The 27243-nt window shown below is 37.5% G+C and overlaps 1 protein-coding gene and 1 long non-coding RNA gene across 2 annotated transcripts in view; both read left to right on the top strand.

The window, feature by feature from the left end:
* NRG1 (neuregulin 1) overlaps positions 1 to 27243 on the top strand; it is a 955597-nt gene that overhangs the window by 648184 nt on the left and 280170 nt on the right. The window lies entirely within an intron of this gene.
* LOC120589044 (uncharacterized) lies at positions 14326 to 18781 on the top strand. The gene is made up of 3 exons (XR_005649369.1): positions 14326 to 17812; positions 18146 to 18223; positions 18613 to 18781. It is a non-coding gene; the product is annotated as an uncharacterized LOC120589044 (long non-coding RNA).

The raw sequence follows: 27243 nt of genomic DNA, 5'->3' as shown, positions 1-27243 counted from the left end.
CTCACGCATTCAAGGCAATTGAGCCTATGTCTTTGCCTTAAGTAGTAGTTCCACCCTGAATCATAGGACTTGGAGAAGGAAACTTTGAATTCCAGCCCCTCAATTACTGTTTCCATGTTCTTGCTTGGTCATGTACCCTAATGTCTCTAAACTTCAGTGCGGTTATCTACAAAATAAGGACATAATGATGCCCATCTCATAAGGTTGGTGTCAGGATTAAATGGGGCAACGCCTCTTATACATTTAAGAGCACAGTTTGATTGTGTGGGTTTGAATTGTGTAAATTGAGCAAGAGACTAAATATATCCATCTATGCCTTTGTTTTCTCATCTGTCAAATAGGAATAATTGTAGTACCTTATTCAAAAGTTGTTGTGAAGATTAAAATCATTTAATACTGTAAAATACTTAGGTCCCTGGCATACAGTACATGCTCAGTAAAAATTAACTATAATGTGGCATGTGCAGGCATTGTATAAATCCTGATACACTTCTTCACTATTATCTGGGTTCTGCACACCAGTTAAAATGTTTATTTAATGGAATTATTTTCTACAGATTTAGTCAGATATTATAATGCAAAGCAAATGGATACATAGTAGGTATAGGAGAGCCTAATTTTGATGTTTCCTACAATTTTATTCATATTTTACAATAACACATACACACATCTTTTTCCTTCTTCTTAGTACTTTCTTTTGAAGGCAGGGGCTACCTTCCTCTTTGGATAGCTTTAAGTGCTTATGAGAATGCTTTGTTAGTAATAAGTATTTGTGCCAGATAAAATTTTTTGACTGTGAAATCGGTTGCCTTTTTTGGAAGAAAATAACAGCAAATGAACAGGCTCAGATCATTGTAGCGGGGGTCGACAACAGTCTTAAAAATGAGTTCACTAATAGGAATTTGTGGAGAAATGGTGTTGGACGTAAATTCAAATTTTGAAATGCAAAGGTGCCACGATATAATGGAAAGGGTGTGGGATTTGTCTCTACCCCTGGATTCCCATCATCTGGAGCATGATCTCAGGTAACTGACTTCGTGATATCTTTATTTCTCCATCTGTAATAGGAAGACCATGTAACCCTCTTCCTGTTTCACAGAGATGCTTAAAATTGTTAACAGAGGTTAACAATTATAGGAAAGTGCTTTATAAACCATAAAATTAATGTATGAATATTAGGGTTATTGGCATTCTAACAAGCAAGCCAATGATTCTTAAGATGACATTAAGGTTTTTCTTGCCAGCCATATATCGGTAGCTCACTTTTCAGCTTAGCTGGTCATACTCTTGTCTATTAAATTTATTCTAAAAAGAACAGGGTAGAATCCACTCATCTTTTAGCATAAAGGATCTATTAGGTGAGTGAATACGTAATTCTAAAATCTTACCCTAAGAATAAGAGGGATGTGTGTCATCAATGGAGTTGTAGGCTGGAGAAAAGAGAGAGGGAAGAAGATTAGGACTGCTCCCCATTCCCCTGCAGTCTAATTCTGTTTCAGCCCCCAGAATGGAACTGATGTGCCCCTCCCCTTCTTTGCCTCTCTGTCTCTCTATTTCTTTTTGTTCATATCTTCAACCATGTCTCCAACTGCAGCCTCATCCGGAGTGTAAGGCTAGGGGAGAAGTGGTGAGCATTTCTCCTCCAGCCTTGATAACAACCATGAAGTATGTTCCTCTAAGTTCTGATCATAAGGGAATTAGAAATACTCTCTGATTTTTTTAATCAAAATATTCCAGGAGCTCTAAAAAGAAGGATCTGACCATAGGGGTCTCAGCTCATTGCTAGGAGAGGTGTAGCTGATACAAAGCTCTTGTAGAACTTACCAGAATGAAAGAAATCAGAGGGGTCATGGACTTCAAACTCTTAATTTTAGTACAAGGAATCATTCTGGTGCATTTCCTTTGTATGCCTAAAAACAAAATGTTTATCGGAACTTGGTGAGCGCTCCCTAGGCTCCGAACCAAGAGCTGTTCCTCCATAACTCATCAGAGACTTAGGTCATTTCTGAAACAATAAATTACTGCTAGGTCACTGAGATTACTTGGGGTGGCCAGTGAGGGGAGAGGGTCCTATGATGAGAAGATGATGATGTGTTCTCTTATTAATAGAAAAATAAAGCTGCCCTGACTCATTCTCAGGGAGAAGGGCATTTCTCAGAAAACTGTTTTGCCTGATCATGGCCTTGCACTGAGCCTTTTGCAATCTTTGCCCAGTTCCTTTCAAGCCCAATGGTCGGGGAGTGTAAGCCAGCTGGCTGAGACGTGGGGTCTAATCCAGAGGCTCAGGAACAGTTTGCAACTGAGAGCCAGAGCCAGGCTGACTATTTCAGAGTAGGAAGCCATGACCCTTAGCATATGTCAGTTGTTAGTTAACACTCTGAAGCTCTTGGGCTGGTTAGGGAAGGGCTGAGAGAAAGCACTTAGATCCCTGCTGAGCTCATTACCACCTTAAATTAGCTTCCTTGGTCTGGTGGCCTGTGCAGAGGAGGAATTCTCCAAAGCCTTGGAAAGTGTGTGTATGGGATGGGGGAAGGTTCTTTAAGATGAGAAGGAAATAGTTTTAAACTTCAATGAAAAAAAAAAAGAGCTGTAAATACCTTAATTCATAGGAAGAAAACACAACTCTACAAGCAGAAAGGCTATTTCTTTAGAGCAGTCCAAGGACATGAGCCGACTGCCAGAAAGTGAATGGAAAGCGGACAGAGCAGGTAACAGTTAATTCCACGCTTTATCTTTTCCCCTTAGCTCTTTACTAAGGAATGAGTTCTGTAGTTTACTTCTGTCTCTGTTTTTTTCTTGTGCAAACTGGGTGATGACATTGACTCTCTTCACAGGAAAGCACTAGGTGAGGATTAACTAAGTAACGAGAGCAAATGAGAAGGGTGATGGAAATGCTCAATAAAATTGCTGATGGATTTCTCCCAGCGGGAGAATCCTGCAATGCTCCTTTCATCTGGGTCTTACGGGCAACACGTACCACCACTATCTCCATGTCTCCTCAGGCCTTTGCCTCTGAACCCTCACCTCTGAGGAGCTTTGAACTCTTCATCGAAATGACTTCCCTGCGCTCCCACCAACAGGGACTCATTTTCCCTCTGTATGGGGAGAAAGTGAGATAGGAATTTGGCCAAGTTGTGGGTGATTCCTCCCTGTCCCCGTCCTAAAGAAAGCAGATTTTCAAAAATATTCCTTCCTGAATATACATTTTACAAGCTTTCTGGAGAGCATTTAGTAAAATATGCATTCAAAATTCTTAGAAATGTGCGTGGCGCTTGCCTGAGGGATCCCATGTTCTTCATAATCATTTGTCTTCTCGTTTACTTTTCTCTTTTTTCACACCAGAGTGTATTGCCTTCAAGAGAGAACTTAACCGCTTTTGGACTAGGAATTACCCACTTCTGCCCACCCAATTGCTATCGGTCTGAAAAATCTGCTTCTTAGTCAGGCACAGCCTTCCACAGGCTGCTTGTTCTCTGGTTACAGGCATGTTCCAAAAAATCTATATATTTGAACAGAACCGTAGAAATGTAGACATGAACAGGCTTGAGTGATCACAGTCCATACTTTCTATTCACAGACAAGGAACCTGAGACTCTGAGAACACAAGCGGCTTACCCAAGAGTTTAAATCTATTCAAGGCCACAGAAGAAATCAGAACCCAGGGCCCGTAACTCCCATGCGAGCTTTTCTCTAGTTATGGAAGCTTAACAGTGTGGGACTTAAAGTAGAGAGAAGTCATTGTAAGGCTTGGGGAGAAGTGGTGAGCTGGACCTAGTTTAGAAGCTAGTTTAGAAGCTGGGACCATGTACCTCAATTCATTCAAATGTTAAACCTAAGGAATACAAGTTCTGAAATAAAATAACATTATTTATTAGTTACTCAGCTAAGTCTCAACATATTGTATGCCCCTATATTTGATCATTATTACTGCAATGTGGGCAGGTGGTTAGGATATGCTAAGCTATTTATATACCGTGATAGTTAATTTTACATGGCAACTTGACTGGGTAACGGGGTGCCCAAAATTTGGACAAACTTTGTTCTGGGTGTATCCGTGAGGGTGTTTTCCGATTAGATTAACATTTGAATTGGAAGACTGAGTAAAGCAGATGGCCCTCCCTAATAGAGGTGAGCCTCATTCAATCACTAGAGGACCTGAATAGAACAAGAAGGCTGAGTAAGAGGGAACTCCTCCTGCTGGACTGCTTTTTGCTAGGACATCCGTCTTTTCTGTCCTTCAGACTCAGGCTAAAACATGAGCTCTTCCTGGATGTCGAGCCTCCTGGCTTTTGAATTAGAACTTACGCCATAGGCCAATACCTGACATTGTCTTTCCCTGCCCTAGCTAACAGCTTCAGTGACTCTCAAAAGGCAGGATGGTACATATTCATCTGTGCACAAGTGGTCAAGGTGTGCGAGATGATTTCTGCTTAGGTGGGATGTTTTTTAAGAGCACAAGAAGTGCAGTTTTGGCTTCTTTTCCAAAACAATTGTCCTATGCAGACAATCTTAGATATGAAAATATGCTTCATCTATTCACTAGGCTGCTCTGTGTTGTAGAGAGGGCTGAACTGGAAGTAGAAACCCTGGTTTCTAACACCTGTGACTAATTTCATATGTGACCTTGGAATAAAAACTGCCAAGCTTAGATACCTTGTTGCTAAAGTGAAGAACCTGGAAGAGATCACTGGTTTTCACCAGCATACTGGCTTCTCTGTGTGAGAGTTCCTCAGAAGCCTTCCAGGGGCCAGGTTGTGGTTACCTCCTCTGGACTCCTTACCTGGACTCAACCAAGGTACCTTAACATTTACCTGTGTTACATTTGGGCTTCTACATGATTTTGTTTGAGAGTGGGGATTTTGTTGAGCTCTAACTTTGAGTGATTCTAAGATTTTGAAAAATGGCTTAACGTGAAGTAAAGGTTCAAAAATCTATCCTTCAGGCACATTATCAATACTGCCTTGTAGGAGAAGAAAGAAACTACCACAAAAAGGAGCAAAATCGAATTTAGGTGCTTTCAGAACTAAAATATCCTGTCAAGGTAGTTTCTGAAACATTCCTTTCTCTGTCTGTCAGAGGTGATGCGGGAGGGCATTTTTTTCTGACATCTATGTCATGATTAATGTTGCACATTGAAATCTTTAACCCAATGCTTCTGCCTCACTCACTGGAAGGGCCACCTAAGTTAATGGCTATCCAGGGCCTTAATGACCATGTTCTGCAAAATTAGTATTTAAAATGGTAAGAAATGGCAAGAAACAGGGAAATATGCTGGCAAAATCCATTGCTCTAAGAAGCAGAGAACAAATGCCTGACTCCCATTTTACTCAGTTGAACCAATTGAGTCAGCTTTGAGCTGCAGATCGATCTTGTGTTTTTCCTGGCATTTCAGCTCTAACCCTAATGTCGACAAGCAAAGGCCAGAAGACCAGTGGACTGAGAAGGTGATGCCAGCACTCCCATCGGTCCTGAAACTAACTTGAGCACTCTGAGCCCCGCAAGGCAATGCTAATCAGGAGCCTGGTAGGATTTCTTAGGACTTTTGCCAACAAGAACAGACCTTTGGGATCCAAACTGGGCTGAGCTCAAACTTCTTAAAACCTTCAGGTTAATAAATATGTCCCCTCTTTAATCTCTCCTGAACACTCTGACAACCTAGGCATAATTTACTATTGGAAAGGACAGTGATGTAACAGGAGAATAAGAGGAAAACCCCTCCAAAAAGAGGATTGGTGAGTTCCTAGAGCAGATGAACTAAAGTCAATCATACATTCCTCTGCAGCTGCGGCGGTCTCCAACCTTTTTTGCACCAGAAAGCCTAATGCCTGATGATCTGAGATGGAGCTGAGGCAGTCATGCATGCACTGGGGAGTGGCTGCAAATACAGATGAAGCTTCATTCACTTGCCCACCACTCACCTCCTTCTGTGCAGCCTAGTTGGACTGGTACCAGTCCATGGCTCAGGGGTTGGGAACCCCTGGCTTAAAGCATCTAGTTGAGGAAAATGTTTGAACAACACTCTACTTTTTTTTATACTGTATTTTTTGTAGTGTATTTCTATGGGGAATATGTTCTATTAAAGGCAGATTTTAGCTTGTAAAAATTGTGAAGATAAAGTATTTGCAAAATGCACAAATTATAACCAATTCGTGTTTACTTGAATTTTTTTAATTTGACATTCTCTTCAGTGATTCTTTTCTTGCTTCTTCCTTAAATCCAAATTATGTTTATTATATGAAGGGAACACTTAGCCCTATGTTCCTTCTCTGTAGACTTGCCGGTCGTTCTGCCAGCATATAGCAAAACAATATATGAGCACGGGTACTTAAAACCATATGAAATGTATAGTTATAGCTGCAAATTCTCTAACCTTTACCCTCATACACATACCCATTTCTTTATTTACTCCAATCTCCTCTACCTTTTTTTCCTTTTAATTTTCTTCACATCTGCTCACCAACCTTCACCCTCATTCAATTTAGTTCCTTTATCATAATCCATGGATTTTTGCATCTGATCTATTAAAATTGCTCACCCCAATGAAAACTGTGGCTGGCCAAGTACAAGTTAATGGGAGAATTCTAGAGGGCCTTCGTACACAAACCTAATTATTTCATTTTAGTCTCTGCAGTTTGCTCTATACTCAGCCCTGCAGCAGAGGGACCATACTGTGACTTCCAACAGGACAAGGATTGGGATGATGGTACATACTCTAGACGCTTCCTAGAGTAAGTGCTAAAATATCAGCATAGTGTCATGATGAGGGCTCTAGAATCAGACTGCTTGTGTTCACATCATGACTATTGCTTACCAACTATATAACCTCTTCGATAGTTATTTATCCACTTTAAGCATCATATCTGTCATCTGGAAGAGTATGTATAATAATACCTATCTTTCTGTCGTCACGATTATTAAATAACCTTAGTGACGGAAATTGTTATGTGTGGTACCAGGCCCTAGTAAGACTTGATAATTGTCTCCTTCCTTCCTTCATTCCTTCCACCATTTGATGAGGGCATATCTGGGAGTATTAATAGAATGGATATCTAAGACAGTGTTTCTCAAATGTAGCCTTCTAACAGGCAGCTTTATCTGGGAACGCGTTAGAAGTACAAATCCTGTGGCTTTACCCCAGACCTCCTGAATCAGAAACTCTGGGGTTGGGGCCCAGCTATTGGTGTTTTAACAAGCCTGCCAGATGACTCTGAATCTGAATATTCTGGTAAGGTTTTTAAGTCATGCAAGTTAAGGAAAAAAGGAAAAGACCTTGGCTCACACTGTAGTTGGGCAGTATGACAAGACATAAAAACACTGTTAAAATTACTAGAAAAGCACAGTCTTGAGCAGCTCAGTCTGTTGGGAGTGTGCCTTCTACTCAAGATGTAAATAAGTATAGGAAAAACAGCACTAGTAACAGCTGCTCCATAATTATTTAGTCATTCTCAGGTAACTAAACAGCATGGGTGTGTTGATCAAATACGCTCTTGGGTAACTGGCAGTGGAAGTGTGAACTCTTCTCAGTTCAACAAATATTAGAATACTACTGCAAGTATTAGTGAATAACAGGAAGCAGTTAAGTAGACAACCTTTCATTGTCTTCATTGATGGATGTATTTCTTGGGCTTTCTGGAAAATATTATAGAATGAAATATACATTGAGGGTGAGACCTGGGAGGAGACCTGTCTAGCGTCATAGCAACCATGACAATATTAACATACATTCAGATACACAGAAGACTTCATGAAATTGTTTTCATGTTCAATGATTATGCAGAACATTTTGTTGGATAATTCCGTCACACACTTCCCCGTCTGATATATGGTATTATCCTTTTTAACTGAACTTCCTTTCTCGATCTTTTAGAGAAGAACCTGTTAGGATATTCTCAAAATTTTTTCTAGCCACAGGAAAGAAAATAGAAAAAGATATTTATCCTTTGGTTGAAGAGTTTTTATCATTTTATTTTGTTTTGTTTTTGTTTTTGCTAAAATACTTTGTAGAAAAGTTCTGATGCCATTGCTCTTAGGATTTTTTCCATTTTTCATTGTAATAGTGTTCATCTTTTCTTTTTATGATTAGGAGAGTATATTCACCACAATATCTATTGTTAGTTATTAGTGTGTTTTTCTATTAACTTTTTCCAAATCAACTCTATTAAACTTATCTTGAAAAACTAAGATAGTAGATTTAAGATAAGTCCTGATAAGAATTTCACAAAACCAATAGAAGAAATACAGGAAAATAAGAACATGCATCATTTTTGAAAGTTAAGATTCTCATAGTAAATGTTTTTGAAGAATTTAAAAACAACAGCAATATTGTTTAGAATGCCCAACAACACTGCAGTTATTGGATCTCAATGAGAAATTTATTCATTTGCAAAGTAAATGAATAAATGCTAATTGAATTCTTCCAGACTAGTATTGTGCAATAAAAACATAATGTGGATCACATATGTAATTTAAAAATCATAATAGCCAAAATAAAAAGGTAAAGAGAAATAAGTGAAATTAATTTTAGTAATATAGTCTACTTAACCTACTATATTCAAAATATTGTCACTGCAGCATGTAATCAATGTTTTAAAATATCAGTGAGATGTTTTACATTCTTTTTTTTTTTTTTTACATTAAATCTTTGAAATCCAATGTGCGTTTTACACTTACAACACATCTCAGTTTGGACTAGCCACATTTCAAGTTCTCAACAGTCACCTGTGACTTTTGGACAGGGAAGTTTTAGACTTAAGAAAAGGATGTCTATAAGATATCTCCTTAAATAAAGTTCCTCCAAATATAACAGATCATCAGATGGAATTACATACACTTACAACTAATTCTTGCTAAAGTAAAAGTGTGTCAAGCTATTGATTTGTCAGTAATTATATATGTCAAGAATCAGCTTTTCCTATTACTGTAAAACTGTTCCTAAAAGAAAGCATTGCATTTCAATTGACAAGTATAGATATTTGAAGATGAAGTGGTTTTGTACCATCCATGTTTAGATTGGTGAACTTTATCAAGCACTATATATCCTTGATCTTAAGATATGCTATTTACTTTTCACATTTTGAATGCAGAACCCGTCTTGTAATTAATGTGTACCTTTGATATGGTTGTATTTTTTCTTTTCTGAAACTTTGTTATATCCTTTTTAACACAGGAAGAATTGTCAGACATTGTGTTGTTACATGTTTTTTAGAATGTTTCAGCTCTTGAGAGATGGATTTCTTAGAGTTTTTATTAAGGATCAGAATTTAAAAATGGGAATATGCAAATAAACAATGGAATTAAAGTGTGTGCCTGGGATAAGCAAAGGTGAGGGACAGCTTTCTTTTCCAACTCCACTTCAACCACAGGGGTACAAATCTATAAAATTTTGTATTACTTGACCTTGTTAATATCTACACAGTGATTTGCAGAGGCCACCTGACCTGAGCTTATCATTCGTATGGTAGAGAAACCGGTGGTCTCTAGATGGTGAAGATATTCTCTAAAATAGGTACCAAAACAATGTCTAATACAACGTGTTTTGTACACCACTGCCTTCTTCCAAGAGGCATCCGTGATGGCTGGCCTACATGCATATAAAAATAGAACTAGACCCCAAGTTGATTTGTCCTATTAGACCAAGTCCTTAAGCACTCTTATGCAGGAAAGATCAGGAATCCAAGGGAAAAAAAATGGTTGTTTGGGACAGAGAACCAAGTTAGTAGTTCATTCTAAGTATATTTGAATTACATTAGACTATACATCTTTTGTGGTCATAGACTATTTTTATACATATCACATTTGTCTTTCAGAGAATTGAAAACATTTAAAATACCAATTTCAATAATATTCAATGCCAAGGTAAATGAAAGGTTAGAATAACTACATCACAAAGCTTGGCTAAAATACCTCATCAAAACACAAGTATTCATTATTTTACATATATGTATATGCAAATAGAACATTGTCTATCTCTCTCCACAGTCTGGAAAATCTGTCAACTCTCATTGTCCCCTCACACTCTGTTACTTTTGAGCTCCTTCTATTTTACTAGTCCCAAAAAATAGATGGAAACATGAAAGCACTGCAAGGATGGCCCACACAGTCACTGGCATCAGGGGTGCCTGACTTCCTACCAGAAAGCGAGCCTTTTGTAAGGGCCAGAGTCTAGAGCCCACACCACTGCTTGTGTTCTCTGCGTTTATGTCCGGATAACAGGACACATGCAGAGAATTATCAGTGTAAACATTTGATCTAAAGAGTTGAAGAGCATGCAATTCCCTGAGGAGTGGGTTGTGCTCTCTTGTGTTTAACTGAGGTTGTGGGTCTACTTATGCTGGGAAGACAGGGGTTGTTTTTGGTTATTTTTCTTTCAGTTTAACATTTTGTTTTGATGTTTCAAGAGAAGGAAAAACTCCAAAAACTTTCTTTCTCATATTTCCTCTTTAAGATCTAGCGCAATTTCTACGACTGGCCTTTTTCAGGGGGCTCATCCAGAATTGCTGAGAAAGGGTTGTAGGCATCTTCGGCCATAGCCTCAACTTCAGAAAGCTCTCTAGCTGTGCCTTCCATCTTTTACTTCCTGCCACTTGATTAATGTGGTGGCCCCCGACTGAAAATCAGACTACTGGCATGTGGAAATTTGTCCAGCTTTAACACACATCTTTTGAATACATTAAGTGGAGTACAACGGTTTCTCCCAAATCAAGCCAGACCTGTCTAAATTCTTTATCACAGACCCCAGAATTGAGAGAGAGGGAGAATTACTGTTTTTTGAGAAGTAAGATAGAGAAAGGACCAAAAGTTGGCTCCCTGGTAAGCGGATCAGCAAGTGGAAAACACTGACCATACAACAGTGGTCAAAGTGCAGAAAAATAAAGCTTTTACTTGTCCACTTCTGGCAGAGCATTTGTAAGTTCTGGCCAAAGTCTGCCCCTGTCTGAGCCTGGGGCTTCTATCTTTAACAGGAAAGGTAATTGCCCACAGCTAGAGCTCACAGGCATACCGCATGAGGAGTGAGGTCATGTTAATAAAACCCTTGAGAAGAAAAGCAGTGTGAAACAGCAGGGCTATTACCATCCCAAGATGATTTTATAAAAGTGAAACTTAAGTTCAGCGTGATGATTAACAAGCTATTAGGGCCAAGTTATTGATTTCTCTATCTTTAGAGTAGCTAATGCAGTGCACACCAACAGGCCACAGACCTAAAGCTTTCCTTTTTCCTGTGTGCCTGTGCTTTGTGATGGCACTTTCCTTGGGAAAATAAAAAGCATTAAACATACTCAGCGGGACACCTTTATCATGCAGGTGCTAGGAGAAAAAACACCTAAATTGATTGTGTGTTTTGTTAATGTTTTCTGATAACAAAGGATAATACAGATACATACAAATTCAAAATATGAAAAGTAGTAGAACAACAAATAAAAGTAAAGCATTACTCCAAATTCCTCTCCTCCATAGGAGCTACTACTACTACAGAATGTTAACACATTCTGTGTACATTATGTGTTAATGTAGATCATATTAAGCATGTTTGATAACTTGTTCTTTGTTCCTTTCCTATTCTACTTCTCACAAATAACAATATCATTGATGGTCAGTTAACATAGATTTCAATACTGTTTCTATCGGCAAAATTTTTCATGGATGACATATACCATTGGCTAAACCATTTAACCAATCTCCTGTTGATGGATGAAAAGGGTGTTAACAACATTTTTGCTCTCATAACCAATGTTCTGATGAATCTCAAGCATACATCTTTGATCTTTTGACCAATTTTCTCTGTGAGAAATGTTATTGTTGAATCGAAAGATTTGAGATATTATATCTTTAAACATATTGTCCATCCACCCACCAAAAAGGTCATAACAGACCATTTTTTTGCCTGCACTGTAACAGACTGCCTGCTTTCCCCTGCCCGCCCCCCACCTTGCCAACACTGGGTAATGTCAATGTTTTTGATCTTCGACAAACTGATAGGGGAATGAAATGTCTAATGATTTTTACATTACATTCTACCCATGCCATATCAGACTATAACTGAATGCAGTTGCTATGTGTCAGGGGACCTGGTTTAACTCATAGTACACTGTTTGAATCTGTTTAATAACTATAATATAATGAGACTTTCCTGTAGTTTCGAAAAAGAAACCAAACATTCACATGGTTTAAATTACTCCTCTCATTTACACTTCCAATATGCTAGATCATCTTGGAAGCCCTTCGAATATGCCTCAAATGACCCAGTAAAAGTTGTTAGCTGCTCTCTCCATGAAAGAGGGACTGTTCAGGCCCCAAAACCATGCTCAAGAAAAGCACCTTGGAAAAAGCACTTCTCTACTTGTGAGATTGCTCCATTGCATGGCCTGTGGTGTTTGATTCACTAGGAGGTATGAATCCCTTTGCCTCCAGCAGTAATATTTTCACAATTTTGACATATTTTAAAGGTTTTTGTCTCCAGGGCAGCTAATGGAGGAGACCTCACACTTCATCTGAAGCATTTTATCTTTATTTCACAGCCATGCACGAGGCAACATATTTCTCTTTTCACTGACTGATTATGCCAAGATTTACAAGTCCTGGTCTACAAGAAAGCAAACACATGTTTGGGCAAAGATTCAAACAAGTCAAAGACATAGGGTCAGCATTATCCTAATACAAAAGGCAGGACTTGCCCCTCTTCTGCCTACACCAGAGGCCAACCCCTAAACACACACACACACACACAAACACACAGACACATACACACATACACAGTTAGTGTTTTTCGCTATTCTTTTTTAAATATTGTTTTCAAATATTTGCTTTGGGCTGTTTTCCATATAGACACCCATGAGTGGTTTTACTGTGAGTTACCTTCTGACAACTTCATCTCCTCAAAGCTTTTCAACTGTTGCCAACTAATCAATTTCGTACCCTGTGATAACATATGTTCTTTAAGTTCCTTTCAGATAGTTCGCATTCTGAGTGCATTATAGATAGAAAAATGAGGAATGAGAAAGTGATCTTGAGCCAGTAGTTGGAAACTCAGTTTTTGAAATTCTAGAAATTTATGTCTTCTGCCCAGTTCCATAGACCCCTTTCTAAATGACCATCAACAGCTACCCTGGTATATATGGTTGACTTGATTAACTGAGTCTGGGCAGTACATCCACACGCTGTATTTTAGGTTTCTCAAACTCCTTTCTGTGACTACAAGTAAGCAATATCTTCTCCAGTCTCTTCCTTAAGCTTCTGTGTCTTTTGTTCTCCCCTCATTTCCCCACGTGCGGTGCCCACATTACATTACACCAACTTCACAGCAAAGGACCATTGTGAGTGGCACGCACTGAAAGGCACTTGCCCTGGGCCTCTAGCGCTGAGAGGTCCCAGGCCAGCCAGGATGTGCTGGATTATCGTTAGCACTTAAGGGGTGCCACAGTCTTCCCCCCGGCCTTTTGGCTCCATACATTTCACTATGGCTTCCCAAAATATCTTCATCTTGAATATTAATTATAGATGCTCTTTTTAGGGTTCAGTTAATAAAAAGCACTCACTGATCATCCATTGTGTGGTGAAGAAGCAGGAAAATCTGATAAATCAGGAATATCTGGTAAATGAAGATGAAGACATCATGACCTTATCATTTTGGTGCAAAGAACATGTTAGAGTGAGTCAGGAGATTTGGTCTAAGTCCCAAATTTACCTCTTACTAGTTGTAGAATATTGAGTGATTCGAGTCATATATTCGAGCATTAGTTTCCTCATTTATAAGATGCAGTGAGGATAAATGAGGTCATATATAATTATCCCTGACATAATATTTGGCACATGGTAGATACTCATTTAAAGTAGCTATTATGATTTAAGTACCCTATGGCTTTATATGTTTATGATTTAGTATATATCAGTAGCATTTCTATAGCCCATCTTGGCTAAGAGGGTCTCACTGAATATGGAGATGGAATGATACTATCTGAGCTACAAAGAAAAGTGTAAAAGAAAACATTTAAATGAATCTCTTTTGGTTGGCATTTGCATCAGTTACCAGAATGAATAGAACCGATGCCTTGGGGCAGGAGAAGTGGGAAATCAAGATTTCTTAATAGCTGTAGTAGAATCCTTTTTAGAAAGTAGTAATTATCTCTTCATATTGATTTTTTTTTAGTTTTATTGAGATATAATTGACATACGTACTTTGTAAATTTAAAGCGTACAGCATAATAACATATATATTACAAAATGATTACCACAGTAAGTTTAGTTAACATTCATCATCTTACATAAATGCAAGAAAAAAAAAGAGGAGAAAAAGGAAGAAAATGTGTTTTTCCCTTGTGATGAGAACTTTTAGAATTTATTCTCTTAGCAACATTTATATATACCGTATTGAATTTTTACATTTTCCAATATAGGTCCAGGGAAAATGCTAAGGCAAGCAGTAAGTGATTTCAGCAGGATGAAAATCAGATCTGCAAATTGTTAGTATGGCTAAGGGTGTCTGTTTGACTTAGATCAGAGGTCAGCACACTATAGCCCACAGGTCAAAACCACTCCCTCAAACTGTTTTTGTAAATAAAACTTTACTGGAATACATTTATTTACATCTATGGCTGTTTTCATGCTACCACTACAATGTTGTTTAATTGCAACAGAGACCCAGAGACTATATTGCCCTCAAAGCTGAAAATATATACCATCTACCCTTTCACAGAAGAAAAACAAAAAACAAACAAACAAAAAAACTGTCAACCCTTGGTTCAGATTATAGTAACATTGTTTCTAATTGAATGGATAGGTGGCTGGTACCAGCATGTAAAGTTAATACTGCTGAAAGACACATAATAGAAAGGCTGGAGACTTAAGGAAAGGTATGTGAATTTATTTATTTGGAATAGGAAGAGGAGCGTTCTTGGTACCACCATTGTTGTGAGAACGTATATACGGAGTAGGACTGGGAGCTGGAAGATGGAACTGAAGCCTCTGCCATGAGACAGTTTCTCTGGGCAGGTTACAGTGCATAAAGCCTAAGGAAAATCACCTCATCACAGGTTCAAGGACACAGGATTATGACTCTCTATATAATGACTCCAAAGAAATGAATAATAAAGGTGTTGTTGGCAAGTGTTATGCTGGGTGAGAAATATTTTGTAAGAACAATAAGAATTTATTCTATATCAAGAGGATCTGTTTTGGAGCCGAGACCAAATGGACTGTCAGCAAGAAATGAAAGGTCAATTTAGGTAACTTCATTAAGAGGCAAAGCTTATGAAATAACCACTTGACAAATATGCATAGAAGAAACATGAGAGAATGTTCGTCAATTACCATAGGTTGCCACGTACTACCTGCATGGATTTTTTAAAGTTTGGAGTGATGATGGATGTGTGCATGCTTATGTACAAACTGTAAAAGAAAAAAGACCCAAATCCATTTTTATCAGAAGTAGAGAAAAATTAGTTCATATGTTTGAAACTCTTCTGATGTAAAATATTGTGTAATTCATAAACAAATCTTTGTAACTGTTTTAACTCATAGTATGTCCAGAATATAGGGCTCAGTAGCTTTGTACAAAACAATTGCTCTTTGGGTGTGTTTATTTGTTGGTTAAGTAGTAAACATCACCCCAGAGGATGTTTAAGTTTGTGAAAATGATGAATTGATGAATTATGTGCCTGGGAAATGTGGTTGTGGGCCTCTCTCTCTCTGATCACTACCCTCAGCTCCGACTCCACACCCTACACGCACGCACTGCCTTCCTGCAGTGTGCCATTGGCCACACTGTCTGTGCAAAACACAAAGCCCATGCCCAGGATAAGCTTCTCTTTCAAGCGCCTATCGGCTTTCAGCATGTGCTTTGAAGAGATAGTGACATTGCTATGCTCTGACATACACCATAATGTCAGCACAGCAGAAGCAAGTGGAAGATTCTACTTTTCCGATAATGATCAGTTGCTGTTTCCTGTCTTGAAGACGAAAGTTGAGCAAATGCAAAGGTCATCTGTGTTTATACTAACAATGCAAGAGTTACACTACATTTTCGCAATAACATCAGGTCATTATTTATCCACTTGTCCTTTTTTTTAATCATCCTTTGAACTGCCTGCATTTGCTTATCGTGATATTTCTAAGTCTGTAAACAGCCCGAGTGTAGCTGTTCTATTTCTCTAAATAGAGTCTTAGGTCATTTTATTATCCAGCGTTGTAAGTCATAGGAATTCGCCCATCTGTTGTCCTTCCACATCTGGGGGTAACTTTAACTCTTTAAGCCAATAGAAAAAAACTAGAAAAGCCATTGTGACATTAGTTTGTCACTTTTTCCTACCACACTGCTTTCCAATATGTCTTTTCCCTGAAAAGTCATAAGGAAATCATTAAATATTTGTTTCTTCAGGAATGGCATTAAGCATAATGGCTTCTCCTCCATCCCTTGATTATTTTCCCTGGGATCACAGACACTCAGAGCCTCTCCTTACCAACTCAGAAAAACCTTTTTCACTAACAGTCTTGACAATTTGCAAATCATTTTAGATTTCATAACATACATGATTACATTTTCTTGCACGTGTATTTTGGAGGTAACAACACATTGGTAAGTCTGTTTTCAATCCATTTGACTATTTTCAATTTGATAGCTCCTTCAGCAATGAAGAAAAAAATGAGCAATCAGGTTTGAATCATATGATGAGGCAAATCACAATTTATCAACTGATTATAAGACGGTTCTAATGTGTGAGACAGAACAAACTCTCTTTCAATCATCTATTGGCTAACGATGCTCAGCATCAAGAAAATTGACAAATGTTTAATTACTTATGTTGACTAGCTTATAAATATAACAGAGGCAGTTTCAACCACACAATTATTTTCTTCCAAGTTGTTATCTGTTTCAGCTGGAATAGGCTTCACTATTCTGTGGTAACAAACTACCCCCAAATCTTGGCAGTTTACAACAACCAAGGTTCATTTTTCAAATACACTACCTGCCCAGTGAGTGTTAGCAGAGAGTTCTGCTCCACGTCATTCTCTCTATGGGACACACAGTGATGGAGGAGTCTCTCTTTTAATATTGATGTTCATTATGGCCAAGACAAAGGTAAACTACAAGCTATGACTTTAGCTTCTACCTGGATTTAATACAAATCGCTTCCACTACCACGTCCATTTCAATGGAAAAGCAAGTCGATTCAAGTCTGACTTGGGGAAATATAATTTTACTACCAGTGGGGAAGCAGAATGGGGGAATGGAAATAAAATCTACTGCTCCATCAATTCTCAGTATCATTGATCTATGTGAGTGATTTTTTTTTTTTCCTTGCAGATTCTTTTTAAAACATCAGCCTGAAAACAGTGCTTATAGAAATCAGCTTCACTAGTTCTAATGCAGGAGTTTTATTGTTAGGATATGTTGTTGACCTTGTTTCAACCATAGGCTTAAGAGGATGACCCATTTTTAGAACTATCACCATTCATAGAACTGCAGGTTTTCCTGCTTATGGGTTTGATACTTATGTGTGAAAGAAGTACACCTTTTACTAAAATGGCCAAAGTTCCCTCAGTCGCATGCTGATATCCTCCAGCAAGTTACTAAAACTGGGTACAGAGTACTGAGGTGTCACTATTCAGCATGTCCACAGAATCTGTGCTTATGACAGCTCCCTGGTAATTTCTGATGATTGCATCACTCCCTGATGGAAACCCAGCTTTTATTTCAGCATCAGTATTGGGTTGTCCTGGACCCCCGACCTCACCTGAAGATGTCTTTATGTTGGATCTACCCTATATATGGGGTAATTGGCTCAAGACTTAGAGAAATTCCTACAGACTCTCATACCAGGTAAGTCATTTGTTTTTATTTTGTCGTGAAACAGGACCTAGGCATATCCCATCCACTATTGGGAAGCATAGATTAGCATTACATTTGGAAGCTTTTTTATTCCTTCTGATGTGTTAATGTTTCCATAATTGAGCATTAGCTGCATCAGCACCAGGGTATAACCTTATACAAGTCAACAAAGTAATGTTGGGTCTTAATAATCTGAGGGTGGGAGTGGAATGAAACGTGATTTTCTTAAGACAACTAAAGAAACAAGCTGTATGTTTTACAATATGAATGGAATTAGCAATATACAAGGATATTTATCCAGTTTCTCTTCTCTTTGTTTTGTAGAATGATGGGACCCAAATGGGGTAATTTGCCAGAAGAAACAATGGCTTGAGGTTTGGTGAAGTGGACCAAAATGTGAAGGTAAGTGTTTTGAGACTCTGATTTCCTAGGACCAAGTCTTTGCTTCATCATACACAGTCACAGCCTCCATTTACCACTTTGGCCCAAACACTAGGAAGCCTTCTGCCCACTGGCAATACTTGACCTGCCATATGCTGATTACTAATGCCAGTAAAATACCTAGGTACTTTGGCAGCAATTTATGCAAATACGTATGTTTCTAATTACAAGGAAATTGTTAGAACACGACTTGGACTAGAGATATACAGTTACTAATCCAGGAAGAAACAATGCTTTGTTTTCCAACAGAAGAAAATAAGAACTTTGATTTAATCATTTTTTTTTTCTTTTTCTCTCTTTTTGTTTGTTTGTTTTGATACCCATGCATCGGCAATATCATAAATTGGCAGTACAAGGAGTTCTTGCAAACAGTGTGGCCATTTCTTCTCTTATGTAGACATTGGACATACTACATCTGTTACCTGGTTTACCATCCATCCACTTTGTTGCTACAGCTGCATGTCTAAAATTCTGTGTCCTATCACTGTTCTTTATCAATACCATGTACATTTTACAAGAATAAATGTAAACTAATTAAAGTTATTATTTTAAAATATTCTTCTATATGGTGTATGTGCATAATTTTTTGCTTTTTCTAATCCTTTTCTTACAGGTCAAAAGGTTAAAACTGAGAATGACATGTGTATATGGAAACTGAATGCACTAGAGGTTCAAATGGGCAAGAAAGTTGTTTAGTAAAATCACACAGTCCTGTTCTTGACTGTGCTATCATAATTCTCATTTTCAAATCAGTGTGTCTCTGGCCTTAGGACACTACTACTATTATAGTTGGTGAATTTTGCAACCTAATCTCGACTCATTAAGTGAACCACACAAAATTACCTGAGGCCAGATTCCCAGTCCACAAGAATTTCCTTTCAAGTGATGAGAGCCTCACTCTTCTTCAAGATCACCTTAAGAATTCTCGGCTTCTTGAATATAGAATTATTTCCGCTTACCAATGAAGCATGAAGTGTTGTGGTATTTCTTGTGCTTCACAATGTCCAAGGGAAGTAGAGAAACCTGGTAACATATATGAGCAGCAATAAATGATATGTCCTGCTTTCTTCTAGAACAAATCTGGCCCACTGTTAAAGCACACATGGGCAGAGCCTGGGCAAGTGGTGGGAGCTTGGAGGCACTGGGTCAGGTTGGAGACAGGTGAATGCAGGGTCTGCTACAGGAGCGCTTTCATTCAAACTCAGAACCGAGCTGCCTCCCAATAATCCAAGTCATTTCCTACAGTATCTATCTGGCAACTTGCATATGCCATATTATGTTCACACTGAAGATGGGGACCGTACTTTTCTTTTTGTGTAAATGGTGAGTAAATGGCAAAGCAGCTAGAGAGGCACTGATGAAAGAAGTCATTCTATTTACTAGAAGATGCTTCAGTTGTTATGACAGATGTGCAGGGTCTGACTGTATCCTGTATATACTGTAATATTTTTTTCTTTTTGGTACTTTTTCTGAGGTTTGTTAGTTTAAACATCAGTCAAACATTCACTTACTGAGCATTATTTTACAAAATAGGCATCAGGGATATGAAGATGAATAAGAACATGGCTCCTGCTCTCTAGTAGCTCAGTTTAGAGATGTCTCCATGATAAAAATAACTAGCATTTATTGAGCATCAACTGCATCTCCTCAAGTATATTACCTAATTTAATTTTCACAATTAAGTGAAGTGAATATTGTAACACACACAAATGTGAAGCTCAAAGAAATTAAATAACTTGTCCATGGTCACAGAAAGAGTTACATGATCACAGCAGAATTGTGATTTAAGCCCAGATTTCTCCAATTCTAGAGCCTTTGCTCTTTTTGCTTCTATTTTATATCAAGATAACTGCATAATACATAAAGTCACTCAGGAAACATGACTGAATAATTAAAATGATAGGTGACCCATTTTCTGATTAACAAACAGACATCAGAGCCCTGGGGTAAAGCTCCCAAATTTCACTAGGATTTTGTCCTAACTCACCTTTGCCAATAAACAAGAATCCACATGTCCTGGCCTGGTGCTTATTCTCAGATTCTCAGGAACAGCCACCCCTCCCCAACCCTCTCCTGACTCAATAGCCCATCTATCCCTTTGCACTGTTGGCCATTTTGTGCACACTTACCAAAACTGTCACTCTCCTTACTAGTCCTCAAGAGACATGACCTCACAGGACAGTTAATATTCTGAGTTCCTCAGAAATACCTATCTCAAAACTCAGAGCCTACCTTAGGTGTCTCCATATACCCTAGTCTAGGCTGATTTTGTATTTTCTTAGCCTATCACTATCTCAGATTATTTATATTGTCTTTTTATTATTATTATTATTTTAAAAGAGAGAGAGACAGAGATAGAGACAGAGAGAGACAGAGAGAGAGACAGAGAGAGACAGAGAGAAACTTAAGTAGGTGACTTCTTACCCATTTTTGCTCTGTTTACCCCATAAGCCTGAGTGTCTGAACTTTGTCAGTGGGCATAATGTTTACCTTATAGGATTGTTAAAGAGATTAAGAAATGCCACAAGCACCTTGAAGGCATTACTTCACAAACGGTAAATGTTACTATTTATTGGCTTAATGACTTGCCCTTTCCAGGAACATTTGTGTTTCAATAGAAGTAATCAAACCCAGGTTAAACCAGTGAATTTCTAATTGTGGAATTGTCCTCTTCTATTATCTGTGGGAAAGTTGGATAGATTTTGGCAGGATATATGTGGGGAAGGTGGGTTCCTTGAAATACACCTGTTATAACACTCCTCATTCAGGAGCCCGGGGCCTATCTCTACTAGATAGTGATTTAATTCAAGGATTAAAGGATAGGCATAACAATAGATTACATATATTGAGAGCTAGTTGTGTACTAAATGGGTTTATTCTGCAGTTAACTCATTTAACCCTCTCAACAACCCTGTAAGGTAGGTATCATTAATTATCCTCATTTTACAAATAAGTAAATAAAACCTAGAGAGATTATATAATTTATTCAAGACTACTTAGTCAAAAGGTAGATGAAGAATTTGGATCAGATTTTTCCTTATATCAAAGTTTGTGCATTTTCCACAATATCACACTGTGTTTAATATCACACCGAAGTCGGCTATCTGCCCTTCCTGGGCTGACTCTAGATATTCTTGCCAAACCCCATTTAGAGAGAAGAGACATTTTTAAGTGGTGGTCAGTTAAACAATGATTAAATTCAATTTTCCTATCTAGGCCAAAAGGAAGTGGGAAGAGTGGGATGACTATGTTTTGAAGGGAATATTTGTTATATTTCTAGTCATGTTATACAACATTGCCTGTATCCCTGAGTAAATGCCAGGAGCTGTGGCAGGAACGGGTTCTGTAGCACATGGTATATGTCGTCTGCTCCCAGAGTAGTATCAGCTTGGACAGCCGTGGTGCTGGGGAATGAAAATTCCTTCCTGAAGGCTGGGCCCTACGTCCCATTATCTTTATTTGAAGACCAGGCAGCATGGCATGAATGGAGGGGACACGTGATGGGGCATCAGGAAAATGTCAGAATGAAAGAGAAATGCAAGTCTCTAAAGGAGGTTTCAATTCACTCCTCACCCCCTGCAATTAGGAAAAAAGGTGATAAGGGCCCAAAAGGGTAGGAGAGAGATAGATTTAGACAATTCTTACCAGCCTCATGGCGGAAAAATGAGATATGTCCAGTAGCAGAGCCATGGAAACTGTTAGAAACTGAGCTAATTGCAGCCTTTTTAGTGTGTCTCAGGAAATGGGAAGGCATTTTTCCATCTGGGGCTTGTATTTTTTCCAATTTGCCTCGTTCAGAAAAGAATTCATTCTTTGAGCAATGTAACCTCCTGCTATGATTTCTCAACTCTACAAAGGAGAATAATTATAGATTAATAATGGCCCAAAATAGAAAATGCTAAATGTGGATAGCCAATAAGTGTAGAAAATGTTCTGTCTTGTAAGTTGTATTGTTTTGGTTCCTGGCAACACGGAGGAACAATTCTCACCTAGGCAACTCTACATGAATGTTAGAATTCATCCCTCTTTCTGACTCGTGTAAATTCTTACTCTTACTCTTACTCTTAGGCTATGCAGTGTCCTAATTTTGGTCAAGAGTAAGAAAAATTTCTCATATCACAGATACTTTTTCTTCCTTGGGCTGAGAGATTTATCACCTTTTGCACACGTGATAGCTGGGCACAGTTTTTAGGATATTTCTCAGCAGTAAAACTTAAAGTTTTAATTTATTGAGAAGATCTTATGGTTCAGACCCTGAGCTAGATATTTTCCACAAGTTATTCATTCAGAAAATTGTTCCAGAGCAGCCACCATTTGTCAGGCACTATGCTGGAATATTCAAAGCACTGTGCTGTCTCTTAATTCTAACAATGCCTCTAAAAATAGGTAGGATTGTGCCTACTTATTTTACAAATGAAAAAAAAAAACAACAAAACAAAACTGAGATTCAGAGAAGTTAAGTAAAGTATACAAATCATGCAATTAATATGTGACAGATGGGAATCAGATTCTTTAGAGTCCCCCAACTTACTAAACTCTTAATATCTGCAGAAGTCCAGGCAAGGACCCATTCTAGGACCTACTGTGCTAGAGCAAGCCTCCCAGGTGCCTACGCTCCTTGGCTTCTTACCTTATTCTACGTCCTGTTCACCATTGAGACTTAGCACAGAGCCCCAGTTCCTGATACTCTGTGCCTTCCAAAGTGGCAATGACCTAATTTAACAAAATAATTTAAAAGAGTAGGTCTAAGAGAGGTTGCCAGAAATCATTCTCCCTCTCTATATGCATTTTTGTCTGATAGTTAAAAATTGGGATGATTAAAGAAAGATGGCAGATAAGCAGGAGGGGAGGCAGGTATTTTAGTAAATGCCTCTTGAATCGGACCCTTTCTAATTTCACTCATGGCCTTGATTCTGGAAATTGCCATTATGGCAATCCCAGACTCTCATTGGTTTCCTCATTGGTTGAGTGGGTAAAGATATCCACACATCACAAAAGGGTTCTGAGGAGATTTCTTCCCCCAAACCAGGGAGACATGTATTTAAAAGCACTTTTAGCCAAACTGAAGGAAAATAAAGTTCACAAATATGATATTAGCTCAAGTCAATTAGTTGGCAGCTTTGTGTGAAATCATTGCTGGGATAGCCTCAGTTGACTGACCCAAACAATTCTGTTACCTGGCAGAGTCAGAGAAGAGCATTTTTCATAATCCAGATACTTCATGTAGGTCTCTTCTGCTTTTGTACTCTGCTTTGCACTGTGAGTTATTGTATTTATAGTCACGGTAGGTGCTTGATCATTAAATGTGTCTGGTTAACAGTCTACAAACCTCAGTGTTTTATATTTGCCAAAAATATCTGATAAAAAGGTCTCTTTCCACGCAAAAACGCCATCAGGCAATTTTTTTAAGATCTAAAAATGTAAAATAGAACCAAGAGACTTCAAAATTCTAAAGAATTAGAAGTCAATGAAATACACAAATATATATTTTTTAATGATTCTGGATGTACTTTAGGATTTTTTGGTACATCTTAGTATAGTAAAATTTGGCTATTGTTTATTTTCATAGATGCATACTCTTACCTCTACATAAAAATATCTTTATTGAACTAATGATTTTATTAGCCAAAATGAAGATTTCTTTTATAATGTGTATCTATCATTTTTCCATCCCTGGAATTCTAAAATAAGTACTAGCCTTATCCCATCACTAAGCAAGTATACTTTTATTTTATTCCTCAAGCTTCATTTCTGAAGTTATCAACGAACGATTTGCTTTGTGAAAGCATTAGAAGCTTAAGTTGGCTTTATAGTTATCAATTAACTTGTGTTTTCTCTAAACAATGATTTATAAAGGAACATTTAGATTCAAATTTTATCCTTTCCTTTTTTATCTTACATTGCCAAAGTAAGCATGAGTCTGATCGCTGAGATGATATTCTTTCTTGGACAGAGTTAAGGCAAGGTCTTTTTGTATGTAAGCCCGTCATCAGTTAAGCTGTCATCATTTAGTCAAGATGAAGCTGTATGTACTGGATTTGTGTGAATGATCATAGATCATTATATAATATTTTTTTCTTCACTTGGAGATTCCAGTGACTTAATAGTGCTTATAGTGATTAAAAGTACAGAAAAAAATGTGTAAGGATGTCAATGTTACAGTGCACAAACTGAGCCTCACATGACCGAATATTAAACACACACATACATATACATACATGCACATACTTAAAAAATTTCTGATTATGACATACTTGGCACCAACAAACTTATCACAACCTTGTCACAGTGTTTCATAGCCAGGCAGTTAGCAGAAATGTTTTGAGCTGTATTAATGAAGAGTTTGAAACTGTATTCATGAGTGTGCTCCTACCAGCAGAATAGTGTATATGGATAAATGGGAAAGATTTTTGGTCCATTTTTAAGCCATATCAGGGGATCTTCTACTTCTCAAACTTGGAATTTATCAGATTGAGGCTACATGTCCTTTCCGGAAGTCTTTCTGTGTGTTTTGTTTTGTTTTGTCTGTTTTGTTTGTTTTGTTTTTAACCTGGCCAGTACCTATTCATTGCTCAAGACCTAGCTCATCTTAGAAAGCTTTCCATTTCCCCAGCCTGCCTCAGCTCCTAATCTGAACTCAGCATCACTCCTGTATGCTCCCTTTAGTGATTTGTTTTGTCATTGCACTTATTACATTGTATATAAAAGTCTATTACTAGAGTAGTATTCCTCCCTCCTGTATGCATGACTTCCTCAGTAGGAAGAACCAGGCCATATTTATCTTTGTCTCCCCCATGCCCAACACAGAGCTTGGCTGTAGAATGCTTGTTGAATGGGCAAATAAACTTTTAAGAATCCCGTGGAGGCTTCTTTATTTATATTAGATGTCTCTTTTCACAAAGACAAATATTAGGAAGAAAGGAAAGAAGAGTCTGAGCTTGCAAAATATCTTATTGCTGTGTTGTGAACATGACATAATTTGGGGGTTCTTATCAATGAAGATTGTTCCTAGAACTAGATTTCAGAATTTTCACCCCATTCTTTATTATAACATCACCATTTATTACACTATTGTTATGGTTTTGAGTACTGTGTTTTCAATAGGAAACATTTGATTGAAATACACTTTTTCAGATATTTTTATTATACCTCATGAGCTACCTTTCCCTTTATGCAAATCCCACTCAGGAAATAAGACAGGCACATTTGATGGTTAACTCTTTCTAGATATTATGTTTGTGGAAGATGGTACCTAAATTTTAAAATAATATTTCCTCAAAAATAACTTTTAAATTAAACTTTATATTTTGAGATAATTACAGATTCACATGCAGTTATAAGAAATAATACAGAGGGATCCCATGTCCCTTTTACCCAGTTTTCCCCAAGGATAATATCTTGCAAAGCTATTGTACAATAGCACAATCAAGATATTATCATTAATAATTAAAATGCAGAACAATTTCATCACTACAAGAATCCCTCATATTTCCCTTTCTTAGCTGCATCTACTTTTTTCCCTTGCCCATTCCCACCGTAAACTCCAGTAAACATTAATATTTTGTAATTTCAAAAATGGTATATAAGTGAAATTATATAGTCGGTAACTTTGGGGAGTCTTTATTTGGCATAATTCTCTGGAGCTTTATCCAGATTTTTGTGTATATCAACAGTTTGTTCTTTTTTCTTACTGCTTAGTATTTTATAAGGTGGCCGTTTAACCATTCGCTCGCTGAAGGTCGTCTGGGTTGTTTCCAGTTTGCGGCTATAATAAAGTTACTATATAAATATTCATGCGTAGGTTTTTGTATACACATAAATTTTCAATTGTCTGGGATAAATGCCCCGAAATATAATTGCTGTCTCATATGGTAGTTGCATGTTTAGTTTTTTCAAGAAACCGCCAAAATGTTTCCAATGTGGTTGTACTATTTTACATTCTCATCAGCAGTGTGAGAGTGGTCCTGTTTTTCTGCATCCTCATCAGAATTTGGTGTCACTTTTTTATTTTAGCCATTATGGTAAATGTATTGTGATGTCGCATTTTGGTTTTAATTTGTACTTCCCTAACAGTTACTGATGTTGAACATTTCTTTACATGCTTATTTGTCATTCATTTATCCTCCTAAGTGAAATGTCTCTTTGTGCCTTTGCCTATTTTCTATTGGGTTGTTTTTGACTGTCGAGTGCTGAGATTTATTTTATGTATTCTTGAGAGCAGTCCTCTAGCAGATATGTGGTTTACAAATATTTTCTTCCAGTATATAACTTATCTTTTCATTTTCCTTATCAGGTCTTTTACAAGACAGAAGTTTTTTTTTAATTTTGCTAAAAAATTATTTTTACACTAAGTTGGCAACCAGATAACTAAGGTTTCTCTCGATAGAAAACTTGTCCAAGATAATATAAAATTGTTTTTGAGTATTCATATGTCTATCTCCACTAATGAGTTGCAAATTAAACTTTCACAATAATAATAAAAACAGAATCATAAATTATAAATTGTCTAATTGTTTTTCTTACTCAAATCTTTTGCTATAATTTACTTCCAGTAACATTTGTTGAGCACCTACTCTATGTTGAGTAATAAGGATACAAAATTAATAATCTGTGGTTTATTTGCTTCAGGCACTGAATTACATATTATTGAATTACATCTAAATTTTTATTTGGTAATTTCCTTCCAGGAAGCTCAAGATCGTCTTGTTTTCTAAATCTTCACTGCCTTATGATAAAAAAGATAAAGAAAAAAAATAAGATCTTAACTTTCCTTTTAACTATGAAACCTGAGGAAATAAAATGAAATAACTTATATTTCCCTCCTTTAGACACACTAAGAACAGTCTCACAATCTTGACTTTTATTTCTCAAACCCTCCTTAGAGCAAACCATGCTATTTCTTAGAATATAAAAGGTTGCTTTGAAAATATATCAGAACTTAATAAAAAGTCATATAACTAGCACTATAGAGAACTGCTTGT

Source organism: Pteropus medius, unplaced genomic scaffold (assembly GCF_902729225.1).
Source record: "Pteropus medius unplaced genomic scaffold, Ma_sr-lr_union100, whole genome shotgun sequence".
NCBI classification, from domain to species: Eukaryota; Metazoa; Chordata; class Mammalia; order Chiroptera; family Pteropodidae; genus Pteropus; species Pteropus medius.
This window is presented reverse-complemented; position numbering and strand designations above follow the sequence as displayed.